We start from the raw sequence: 12,380 nt of genomic DNA on the forward strand, positions 1-12,380 counted from the left end.
CTCCCGCAAGTATCCTGGCTCTGCCATAGATCACACAAATGAAGGCTAACAGTACCATCAAGAAAACGTGCTGTCCCTCACAAAGTATGATTAGAGTTCTCGTTGCATTACCAGGAATGAACTTATTGGGCAAAAAGAGAGGGACAGATGAGAAAAGACTTGTAAGAGTTACGTTATCTCTACTTATTATTATCTTTCCCTTCTCAGACGTTATGTCTGGTTAAAAATGGAAAGTGACGCGGACCTTGATCAAGCGTGACTTCCTTTTAACTGTACGGTATATGTTACATTGTATTTAGGAACTTTCGGGTAATTGAACATGTATCAATAATTACAGATTTCTGTAGTTGTATATGTACGTTTGGATATAGGTGTATTGCGTTGATGTACTGGTGGATATTGTGTGGTATGACTCCTGTAGTTGATAGTATAATTGGTATAATGTCAACTTTATCCTGATGCCACATGTCCTTGACTTCCTCAGCCAGTTGGATGCATTTTTCAATTTTTTCTCCTGTTTTCTTCTGTATATTTGTAGTATTGGGTATGGATATTTCGATTAGTTGTGTTAATTTCTTCTTTTTATTGGTGAGTATGATGTCAGGTTTTTATGTGATGTTGTTTTATCTGTTATAATGGTTCTGTTCCAGTATAATTTGTATTCATCATTCTCTAATACATTTCGTGGTGCATACTTATATGTGGGAACGTGTTGTTTTATTAGTTTATGTTGTATGGCAAGTTGTTGATGTATTATTTTTGCTACATTGTCATGTCTTCTGGGGTATTCTGTATTTGCTAGTATTGTACATCCGCTTGTGATGTGATCTACGGTTTCTATTTGTTGTTTGCAAAGTCTGCATTTATCTGTTGTGGTATTCGGATTTTTAATACTATGCTTGCTGTAATATCTGGTGTTTATTGTTTGATCCTGTATTGCAATCATGAATCCTTCCGTCTCACAGTATATATTGCCTTCTCTTAGCCATGTGTTGGATGCATCTTTATCGATGTGTGGCTGTGTTAGACGATACGGGTGCTTGCCATGTAGTGTTTACTTTTTCCAATTAACTTTCTTCGTATCTGTTGATGTTATGTGATCTAAATGGTTGTAGAAGTGGTTATGAAATTGCAGTGGTGTAGCCGATGTATTTATATGAGTGATTGCTTTCTGTATTTTGCTAGTTTTTGCTCGTTCTATAAAGAATTTTCTTAAATTGTCTACCTGTCCATAATGTAGGTTTTTATGTCGATGAATCCCCTTCCTCCTTCCTTTTTGCTTAATGTGAATCTTTCTGTTGCTGAATGTATATTTGTGGCATTGTGGTCGTGCAAGTGTATTGAGTGCTTCTTGGTCTGTGTTACTCCATTTCACTACTCCAAATGAGTAGGTCAATATTGGTATAGTATAAGTATTTATATACAGGGTGTTACAAAAAGGTACGGCCAAACTTTCAGTAATCATTCCTCACACACAAATAAAGAAAAGATGGAATGTGGAGATGTGTCCGGAAACGCTTAATTTCCATGTTAGAGCTCATTTTAGTTTGTTCTTCCACCTACGCTCAATGGAGCACTTTATGATTTCATACGGAATAGTCCCCCATTCGGATCTCCGGGAGGGGACTGCCAAGTGGGAGGTTACCATGAGAAAAAGATTGAATAATCAACGAATGGATAACGTTCAACGAGTCGGGGCGTGGAATGTCAGAAGCTTGAACGTGGTAGGGAAACTAGAAAATCTGAAAAGGGAAATGCAAAGGCTCAATCTAGATATAGTAGGGGTCAATGAAGTGAAGTGGAAGGAAGACAAGGATTTCTGGTCAGATGAGTATCGGGTAATATCAACAGCAGCAGAAAATGGTATAACAGGTGTAGGATTCGTTATGAATAGGAAGGTAGGGCAGAGCGTGTGTTACTGTGAACAGTTCAGTGACCGGGTTGTTCTAATCAGAATCGATAGCAGACCAACAGCGACAACGATAGTTCACATATACATGCCGACGTCGCAAGCTGAAGATGAACAGATAGAGAAAGTGTATGAGGATATTGAAAGGGTAATGCAGTATGTAAAGGGGGACGAAAATCTAATAGTCATGGGCGATTGGAATGCAGTTGTAGGGGAAGGAGTAGAAGAAAAGGTTACAGGAGAATATGGGCTTGGGACGAGGAATGAATGAGGAGAAAGACTAATTGAGTTCTGTAACAAGTTTCAGCTAGTAATAGCGAATACCCTGTTCAAGAATCACAAGAGGAGGAGGTATACTTGGAAAAGGCCGGGAGATACGGGAAGATTTCAATTAGATTACATCATGGTCAGACAGAGATTCCGAAATCAGATACTGGATTGTAAGGCGTACCCAGGATCAGATATAGACTCAGATCACAATATAGTAGTAATGAACAGTAGGCTGAAGTTCAAGAGTTTAATCAGGAAGAATCAATACGCAAAGAAGTGGGATACGGAAGTACTAAGGAATGACGAGATACGTTTGAAGTTCTCTAACGCCATAGATACAGCAATAAGGAATAGCGCAGTAGGCAGTACAGTTGAAGAGGAATGGACATCTCTAAAAAGGGCCATCACAGAAGTTGGGAAGGAAAACATAGATAAAAAGAAGGTAGCTGCGAAGAAACCATGGGTAACAGAAGAAATACTTCAGTTGATTGATGAAAGGAGGAAATACAAACATGTTCTGGGAAAATTAGGAATACAGAAATACAAGTCGCTGAGGAATGAAATAAATAGGAAGTGCAGGGAAGCTAAGACGAAATGGCTGCAGGAAAAATGTGAAGACATCGAAAAAGATGTGATTGCCGGATGGACAGACTCAGCATACAGGAAAGTCAAAACAACTTTTGGTGACATTAAAAGCAATGGTGGTAACATTAAGAGTGCAACGGGAATTCCACTGTTAAATGCAGAGGAGAGAGCAGATAGGTGGAAAGAATACAATGAAAGCCTCTATGAGGGTGAAGCTTTCTCTGATGTGATAGAAGTCGATTTACAAGAGATAGGGGATCCAGTATTAGAATCGGAATTTAAAAGAGCTTTGGAGGACTTACGGTCAAACAAGGCAGAAGGGATAGATAACATTCCATCAGAATTTCTAAAATCATTGGGGGAAGTGGCAACAAAACGACTATTCACGTTGGTGTGTAGAATATATGAGTCTGGCGACATACCATCTGACTTTCGGAAAAGCATCATCCACACAATTCCGAAGACGGCAAGAGCTGACAAGTGCGAGAATTACCGCACAATCAGCTTAACAGCTCATGCATCGAAGCTGCTTACAAGAATAATATACAGAAGAATGGAAAAGAAAACTGAGAATGCGCTAGGTGCCGATCAGTTTGGCTTTAGGAAAATTAAAGGGACGAGAGAGGCAATTCTGACGTTACGGCTAATAATGGAAGCAAGGCTAAAGAAAAATCAAGACACTTTCATAGGATTTGTCGACCTGGAAAGAGCGTTCGACAATATAAAATTGTGCAAGCTGTTCGAGATTCAGAAAAAAGTAGGGGTAAGCTATAGGGAGAGACGGGTCATATACAATATGTACAACAACCAAGAGGGAATAATAAGAGTGGACGATCAAGAACGAAGTGCTCGTATTAAGAAGGGTGTAAGACAAGGCTGTAGCCTTTCTCCCTTACTCTTCAATCTGTACATCGAGGAAGCAATGATGGAAATAAAAGAAAGGTTCAGGAGTGGAATTAAAATACAAGGTGAAAGGATATCAATGATACGATTCGCTGATGACATTGCTATCCTGAGTGAAAGTGAAGAAGAATTAAATGATCTGCTGAACGGAATGAACAGTCTAATGAGTACACAGTATGGTATGAGAGTAAATCGGAGAAAGACGAAGGTAATGAGGAGTAGTAGAAATGAGAACAGCGAGACACTTAACATCAGGATTGATGGTCACGAAGTCAATGAAGTTAATGAATTCTGATACCTAGGCAGTAATATAGCCAATGACGGACGGAGCAAGGGGGACATCAAAAGCAGACTCGCTATGGCAAAAAAGGCATTTCTGGCCAAGAGAAGTCTACTAATATCAAATACCGGCCTTAATTTGAGGAAGAAATTTCTGAGGATGTACGTCTGGAGTACAGCACTGTATGGTAGTGAAACATGGACTGTGGGAAAACCGGAACAGAAGAGAATCGAAGCATTTGAGATGTGGTGCTATAGACGAATGTTGAAAATTAGGTGGGCTGATAAGGTAAGGAATAAGGAGGTTCTACGCAGAATCGGAGAGGATAGGAATATGTGGAAAACACTGATAAGGAGAAGGGACAGGATGGTAGGACATCTGCTAAGACATGAGGGAATGACTTCCATGGTACTAGAGGGAGCTGTAGAGGGCAAAAACTGTAGAGGAAGACAGAGATTGGAATACGTCAAGCAAATAATTGAGGACGCAGGTTGCAAGTGCTACTCTGAGATGAAGAGGTTAGCACAGGAAAGGAATTCGTGGCGGGCCGCATCAAACCAGTCAGTAGACTGATGACCAAAGAAAAAAAAAAAAAACGGGATACTCTACCTGTACTGCTAGAACATGTGTCTTTACAAGTACGACACACATGTGGTTCATGCACGATGAAGTTCCTGCACATTTCAGTCGAAGCGTTCGTACGCTTCTCAACAACAGATTCGGTGACCGATGGATTGGTAGAGGCGAACCAATTCCATGTCCTCCACGCTCTCCTGACAACCCTCTTTAATTTCATTTATGGGGGCCTTTGAAAGCTCTTGTCTACGCAACCCCGGTACCAAATGTAGAGACTCTTCGTGCTCGTATTGTGGACGGCTGTGATACAATACGCCATTCTCCAGGGCTGCATCAGCGCATCAGGGATTCCATGCGACGGAGGGTGGATGCATGTATCCTCGCTGACGGAGGACATTTTGAACATATCCTGTAACAAAGTGTTTGAAGTCACGTTGGTACGTTCTGTTGCTGTGTGTTTCCATTCCATGATTAATGTGATTTGAAGAGAAGTAATAAAATGAGCTCTAACATGGAAAGTAAGCGTTTCCGGACACATGTCCACTTAACATTTTCTTTCTTTGTGTGTGAGGAATGTTTCCTGAAAGTTTGGCCGTATATATATATATATATATATATATATATATATATATATATATATATATATATATATATATATATATATATACAGGGTGATTCAAAAAGAATACCACAACTTTAGGAGTTTAAAACTCTGCAACGACAAAAGGCAGAGCTAAGCACTATCTGTCGGCGAATTAAGGCAGCTATAAAGTTTCATTTAGTTGTACATTTGTTCGCTTGAGGCGCTGTTGACTAGGCGTCAGCGTCAGTTGATGCCAAGATGGCGACCGCTCAACAAGAAGCTTTTTGTGTTATTGAGTACGGCAGAAGTGAATCGACGACAGTTGTTCAGCGTGCATTTCGACCGAAGTATGGTGTTAAACCTCCTGATAGGTGGTGTATTAAACGTTGGTATAAACAGGTTAGTTATGAAACCTGAACGTCAACTACCCGAGGCGATGGATCGACCGCCAGGCAGCCCGTGACAGAGCACTTCATCACTGGCCTCCAAGAAGCCCTGATCTTACCCCCTGCGAGTTTTTCTTATGGGGGTATGTTAAGGATATCGTGTTTCGGCCACCTCTCCCATCCACCATTGATGATTTGAAACGAGAAATAACAGCAGCTATCCAAACTGTTACGCCTGATATGCTACAGAGAGTGTGGAACGAGTTGGAGTATCAGGTTGATACTGCTCGTGTGTCTGGAGGGGGCCATATTGAACATCTCTGAACTTGTTTTTGAGTGAAAAAAACCTTTTTAAATACTCTTTGTAATGATGTATAACAGAAGGTTATATTATGTTTCTTTCATTAAATACACATTTTTAAAGTTGTGGTATTCTTTTTGAATCACCCTGTATATTAACTTTATGATTATCAGTATTAGTGGCAGTAGTAGTAGTAGTAGTAGTAGTAGTAGTAGAAGTACTCCCAGTTTTAACTTTATTGTTCCTAGTCAGTATTGTTTACTCATATTGTCTCTACAGATACTCGAATCATTTTAATATTATTTGTCATATTGTTATTTCTTGTGATGTAAAAAAGTACTGTATGTGTGAATCCCTGGCTCAATGTAAGGGAAGGCTTCACAGCCCTAACCGGATCAGAATAAATAAATAAATCAATCTAATTATAAGGTAAACACCAAAAAAAGTAAAACAAACTAATTCAGTGTAGTAAAATTAAATCATCTGTCCCGTGACAGTAGGCTAAGATTTGAAAGACTAATGGTAGTAGAAGAGTTTTGCTATTTCTGAAGCAGAATAACTGTCGAAGGTCGAAGTAGAGAGGACACAAAACGCAGAATGGCAGTAGCATGAAACGTTTTTTTGTTATCGCGTAATATAAATACAAGGGTTAGGAAGTTGCTTCTGAAAGAATCTGTGTGGAGTGTAGCTTACACAGAAGTGAGATGGAGACAGTAAGTAGTACAGCAATATGAGAATAGAAAATTTTTAAATCAGATAGTGCAGATGAATGCTGAAGACTAGCTAAGTAGAGAGAGAAACTAACGATGAGGAACTGTATCGAACTGAGTAAAAAGGAAGTTTGTGGTACAGCTTGAGTAAAATAAGGGACCAGTTGGTAGGATGCACTTTGCGGTTTGTAGGAATCGTCAGTTTAGCACAATAGACTATCTCGGAAAGCTGCATTACACCAGCATTGCGACTAAAGACCACGTCAACAACAACCACTTCTAATATTTGTGGTTCATGGAGGCATAGCTTTATTCTCACGTTTCGCACTTCAGCTGAGCGAATAGACCGTTGTGATTCTGTCAAGGGAGGAGACTGGGTCAGTATCAAATCGTTGAAGGCCAAGGTTTTCATGGATATGATTGCGTACCTAGCAGGATAGCAAAGCACGATGCTGCATATTTTGGACCTGAACTTACCAACATTTGTAAATTTTCCTTTACAGATTGTCAGTTTCCTGAAATATTAAAGTACCTAGTAGTGAAACCACTCTATAAAATAAGAGAGGGTATAATGGAAGCAATTTTACACCTCCGTGTGTGAATCAGTGTGTATAAAATTTAATGAAAATGCTAGTTAGATAAGGGTAATTGATCATTTCAGTTCACCCTGTTTGCTGTCAAACGTAGAGTTTGGTCTCAGACATAGTTTGAAACTGAAAATCATCTGTTCTCTTTTCTCTGTGAGGCGCTGGAGGGATTAAACGGAATGTTTCCAACATTAAGCTTTTTCTTTGATTTAACTAAGGTGTTTGATTATTTTGCTCACGAAATATTGCTGCAGAAGTTAGACCGTTGTGGAATAAGAGGTCTAGCTCACAACTGGCTCCTTTCGTGCTTTAAAAACAAATAGAAAAAGTCGTTCTTCGCAACAATGAGAATGGAATTTTTTAGAGATGTGTGCTTCAAGAATCAGTGCTACTATTTATTATTAATGTAAATGATATACCTTCTAACATAACAAATTATCCTAAAATATTTCTGAGTGCTGATGACAATAACTTAGTAGTGAAGGACGTTGAGTGCAACATAGGCAGTGACGTTCAAGGCAACCTCATGGTTTGTAAAAAACTTATATTAAATCACAGTAAACCCATCTTTTAAAATTTACTGCCATCCACTATCTGCAATTTTTAAAATTTCTCACAAACCACCATATTTAATTTTTAAATTTTCCGAAGTCGCTAATTTTTACAATTTCTTACGATGCACCATCTTCAATTTTTGCATTTCTCGCCGTCATCACTATGGTATCATTGAAAAGGGTCGTGGCTCGTAATGTCTAAATAAAGTCAGAGATTAAAGGACGATGGTTTCTGATATCACGGGTGAGGTGCTGAACAGCATCGCATAACATTACAAATGTAATGAAAGTGCCCCCAAAATGTCTATAGCGTTCCTAATTGAAGGGCCATGTGGCTCAGTCGGTAGCTGGACGTTTGTAAGATTGCAAATCTAAAGCTCAAGTGTATTTTTCCGTCACACATTGCAATTTTCACTCTGTTAATGATTTACACCTGTTAAAATAACGAAGTTCCGTTGTTCTTAAAAGTCCACATTACTTAGCAGATCGTCTATAACAAGCAGATAAGTTAACGGGCGTAAAACCTCGAGTACCAGGTAAAGCTCCGCGACATTAATATACACCTTTGAATTGATAGCAAATTTATATTTTTTTAGGGTCAGGTAGTCGGATTTCACGACCTAGGGCTAGGGTCTTTGACTAATAATCAGAAGGTCCTGGGTCCCAGTTTCGAATCTGGCCACTGCTCAAATTTTGTACAAAATTCAGTAGCAGTGGCACCCGAAGACTTATGGCATAGGAAGAATCAGCAGTGATCGACGGCATAAGGATGCAAAACCCAATGGTAACTAGTTCATGAAAGACACACAATGTGTATCCTCAGGACATATGGCCTGTAATTGAAAAAGTGTCACGATGATGTCTCTATTGAAAAAAGACTACGGATTAGTTCCCATTCGGACAACCCGTAGGCTGCTGCCAAGAGGTGGGTGACCATGAGAAACAGAGAAAATAACCAACATACGGTATAACATTCTACAAGTCGGACAATGAAATGTCAGAAGTTTGAACGTAGTAAGAAAGCTAGAAAATCCGAAAAGAGAAATGTAAAAGCACAGTCTAGAAGTAGTAGGGGTCATTGAAATTAAATGGAAAGGAAAGTATGGTTAAACGAATATAGGGTAGTATTAACAGGAAAAGAAAATGGTATAACTGTAGCAATATTCGTTATGAATAGGAAAGTAGGGCAGAGAGTGAGCTACTGTTAAAAGTTCGTGATAAGGTTGTTTTCCTCAGATTCGACAGAAGAACAACGCCGAAAACGATAGTTCAGGCATACAACACCAGAACTTCCCAACTGGATTACATCATGTTCACAAAGAGACTCTGAAACCAGATACTTGATTGTAAGGGGTACCCAGGTGCAGATATAAACTCAGGTAACAATTTAGTAATGATGAAGATCACATTGAAGCTTAAGAGAATCGCCTGAAAGAAACACTGGAGAAGGAAGTGTGAAACCTAAGCACGGTTTGAAGTTAGCAGAGGATGTCGATACAGCGATAAAGAACACCAGAGTAGGGAGTTCAGTTGAAGAGGAATCAAGATCTTTATAAAGATATTGGAGAGAGAAACACTAATATAAGGAACGTTACTGCGAAGAAGCAGATGAAATACTCCAATTAATCGAATAAAGAAGGATGTCCAGGGAACGACAGCAATGCATCAATATAAATCACTTATGAAATAATTAACAATTGCAGGGCAGCAAAAGGTGATATGGCTAAATGGAAGATGGCAAGAAATCGAAAAATCAATCATCATCGGGTAGACTGGCTCAGCATACAGTAAAGTCAAAATAATCTTTGATGCAATTGAAAGCAGGGGTGGTGACATTAAGAGTACAATGAGAATTTCACTGTTGGAGCGGACAGGTGGATAGAGTTTACTATACTGAAGGACTCTGTGAGCGAGAGTACTTGTCTGATATATATTTGAGTCCATATGGATGGCATAGTCGGTTCAATACCAGAATCAGAATTTAAAGGAGCTCTGGGAGACTTGAGAGCGATTAAGTCAGAAGGGACAGATAACATTCCACACCGGAAACTTTAAAATCTTTGGGCGAAGAGGCAAACAATCGACTGTTCGAGTTAATTTGTAGAATCTACGAGACTGGCGAAATGGCATCAGACTTTCGGAAGAATGTCATCCGCTCAATTCCGAAGATAGAAAGAGCAGGTAAGTGCGAGAACTATCGCGCAGTTAGCTCATTAATCCAAGAAGCTGACAAGCATAATATACAGAAGAATGGGAAAGAAAATTAAGGCCGTGTTATATGACAATAATTCTGGTTTTTAGGAAAGATAAAGTCACCAGAGACGTAGTTCTGACGTTGCGGTTGATAATGGAAGCAGAACTAAAGAAAAACAAGATACATCCATACGATTTGTCGATTTGAAGAAAGCGTTTGACAATGTCAAATAGTACAAGATGTTCATTCTGAGAAAACGGGAAAATATGGTGGTATGTACAAGAACAAAGGGAGAACAATAAGACTGGAAGACGAAGAACGAAGGCTCGGATTAAAAATGGTGTAAGGCAGGGATGCAATGTTTCACGTCTACTGTTCAGTTTATACACTGAAGAACAAATGACGAAAATGAAAGGAGGTTCAAGAACGGTATAAAATTCAAGCTGAAAAGATTCGATGACAAAATTCGCTGACGAAATTGCTGTCATCAGTGAAGCTGAAGAGGAATTACGGGATCAGTTGGCCGGAATGGCGTAAGGAGTACAGAATATGGACTGAGAGTAAACCGGCAAAACACAAATGTAATGAGAAATGATAAAAGCGAGAAACGTAACGTAATAGTTGGTCATGACGATGCAGACGAAGTTAAGGGAGCAAAATCAGTTATGACGTACGAAGCACGGAGGACATAAAAAGCAAACTAGCATAGGTCAAGAGAAGTCTACTGGTATCAAACATAGGCCTCAATTTAAGGACGAAATTTCTGAGGATGTACCTTTGGAGTACAGCATCGTGTGTGGTAGTGTATCATGGACAATGAGGAAAGCAGAACAGAAGAGAATCTAAACTTCTGAGATGTGATGCTACAGAAGAATGTTGATAATTAGGTGGGCGGATGAAACAAAGAACGTGGAAATTTTCTACAGCGTCTCAAGGGTAAAAACTGTAGGGGAAGGCAGATACTGGAATACGTACAACAAATAATTGAGGACGTAGGATGCAAGTGCTACTATGAGACGAAGAAAAGTTGTGTTGCAATCTGGACCGTCTTACTGTTGTGATTAGGTCGCGTATTTGCTGAAATTTTCGGAAGACGTTAGCTTCAGAAATTAATGGGAGCTAGGATACTCCATCTGTCAACAATATCAGGCAAACTGGAAACATAATAGTCGTCAGGTCTGTAAAGTTCGGTTACGAGCGATTGCGTCAGGGTACAGCGTACACCATAACATAGTTATGGCACTGAAAGGGGTCTGTATCAATTAGAATCAGCGTCAGGGAGGAACAGTCCATTTACTACGCATCCGTGGTGGTGACTAGCTATGAGACGTTAACGTGTAATAAATTTCGATAGTAAACTGCAATTTGGGAACTTAAGTAGCCGGTTGCGGGCTCTGATGAATAGTCCAGTAGGGTGTGGATGCTGACGGTTATCGCTTTAAACGTTCCGTAGCTAAAACTACAAATAAAGAACGCTTACAGGATTTGTTGCCCGTCTGTCTGTCCATATGACTATTAAATTCCTGTTTCTTAGGAACGGGTAGACAAGACAGAGTAAGAAATTGAAGCTTCGACGTCAAGGAAATCAAACTCACTCATTAAAATCTTTAGGGTACTTCCCGTTGACCTAGATTCATGAAATATGGCAGGCAGCAAGCCTTCACAGTAAAAGTAAAGTAAAAATTCCGAAAAATAGTTATTTTCTAAATGTATCACGCGAAAACAAATTTTCTTTCATTTATTGTCCGACTTTGTGTGTGTGTGTGTGTGTGTGTGTGTGTGTGTGGGTGAGTTTTGAAACCTCTTCTTCTCAGGTACGGGTAGATTTACCATGTTGAAATTCATGTCACATACTAACGTGTATAATCGCTTGGGGGTATAAAATAGCCAGTAGTACATCAATCTGGTCAGGTTAGCAGCGCAGCAGTGATGGCAGCCTGATAGCCATGGTGATGTCTCAGCATGAAAACAACATTCATTAAACAATTTTATTAGTGAACACACTGAAGCAATCCTAACGACACTCAGCGGTGGCACCGTCCTCCAGACTGTCTGCTGAAAACAGCTAGTGTGGAGGCGCAGAAGTAAGTAGGTGTCTGCGGTCTCCGGCAGCTATCTGTATCACTTGCCTGGAGAAATGGTGACGTCAGTGACTCAGCGGAAATGCGTAGGGCATGCTTGTACCGACTGGATGCATCTTCACGGCTTAGGGCGGGACACATCAGTATGTGCAAAATCCCTCCGTGGACGCCATATAGGAAGACAGTTCTCTATAGCAGTGCCTGTCCTTTCGAGTGGGGAGACAATAACAGTACGCCCGAGCAGGCAAAGGTGGTTGGGCGGCTGCAATGCCCCGATCTCGAAGAGTGGGCCTCCAGGTAAGGAGTCCGCAGCTCATGGTCTAGTGGCTAGCGTTGCTGCCTCTGGATCACGGGGTCCCGGGTTCGATTTATTGGGACTTTGTATGGGTGCTGGTGACCACGCAGTTGAGGGCCCCACAAACCAAACATCATCATCCAGGTAAGGAGGCTGTCAGCGACTG

The sequence above is a fragment of the Schistocerca serialis genome, chromosome 7 (genome assembly GCF_023864345.2).
Source record: "Schistocerca serialis cubense isolate TAMUIC-IGC-003099 chromosome 7, iqSchSeri2.2, whole genome shotgun sequence".
In the NCBI taxonomy this organism is placed as follows: domain Eukaryota; kingdom Metazoa; phylum Arthropoda; class Insecta; order Orthoptera; family Acrididae; genus Schistocerca; species Schistocerca serialis.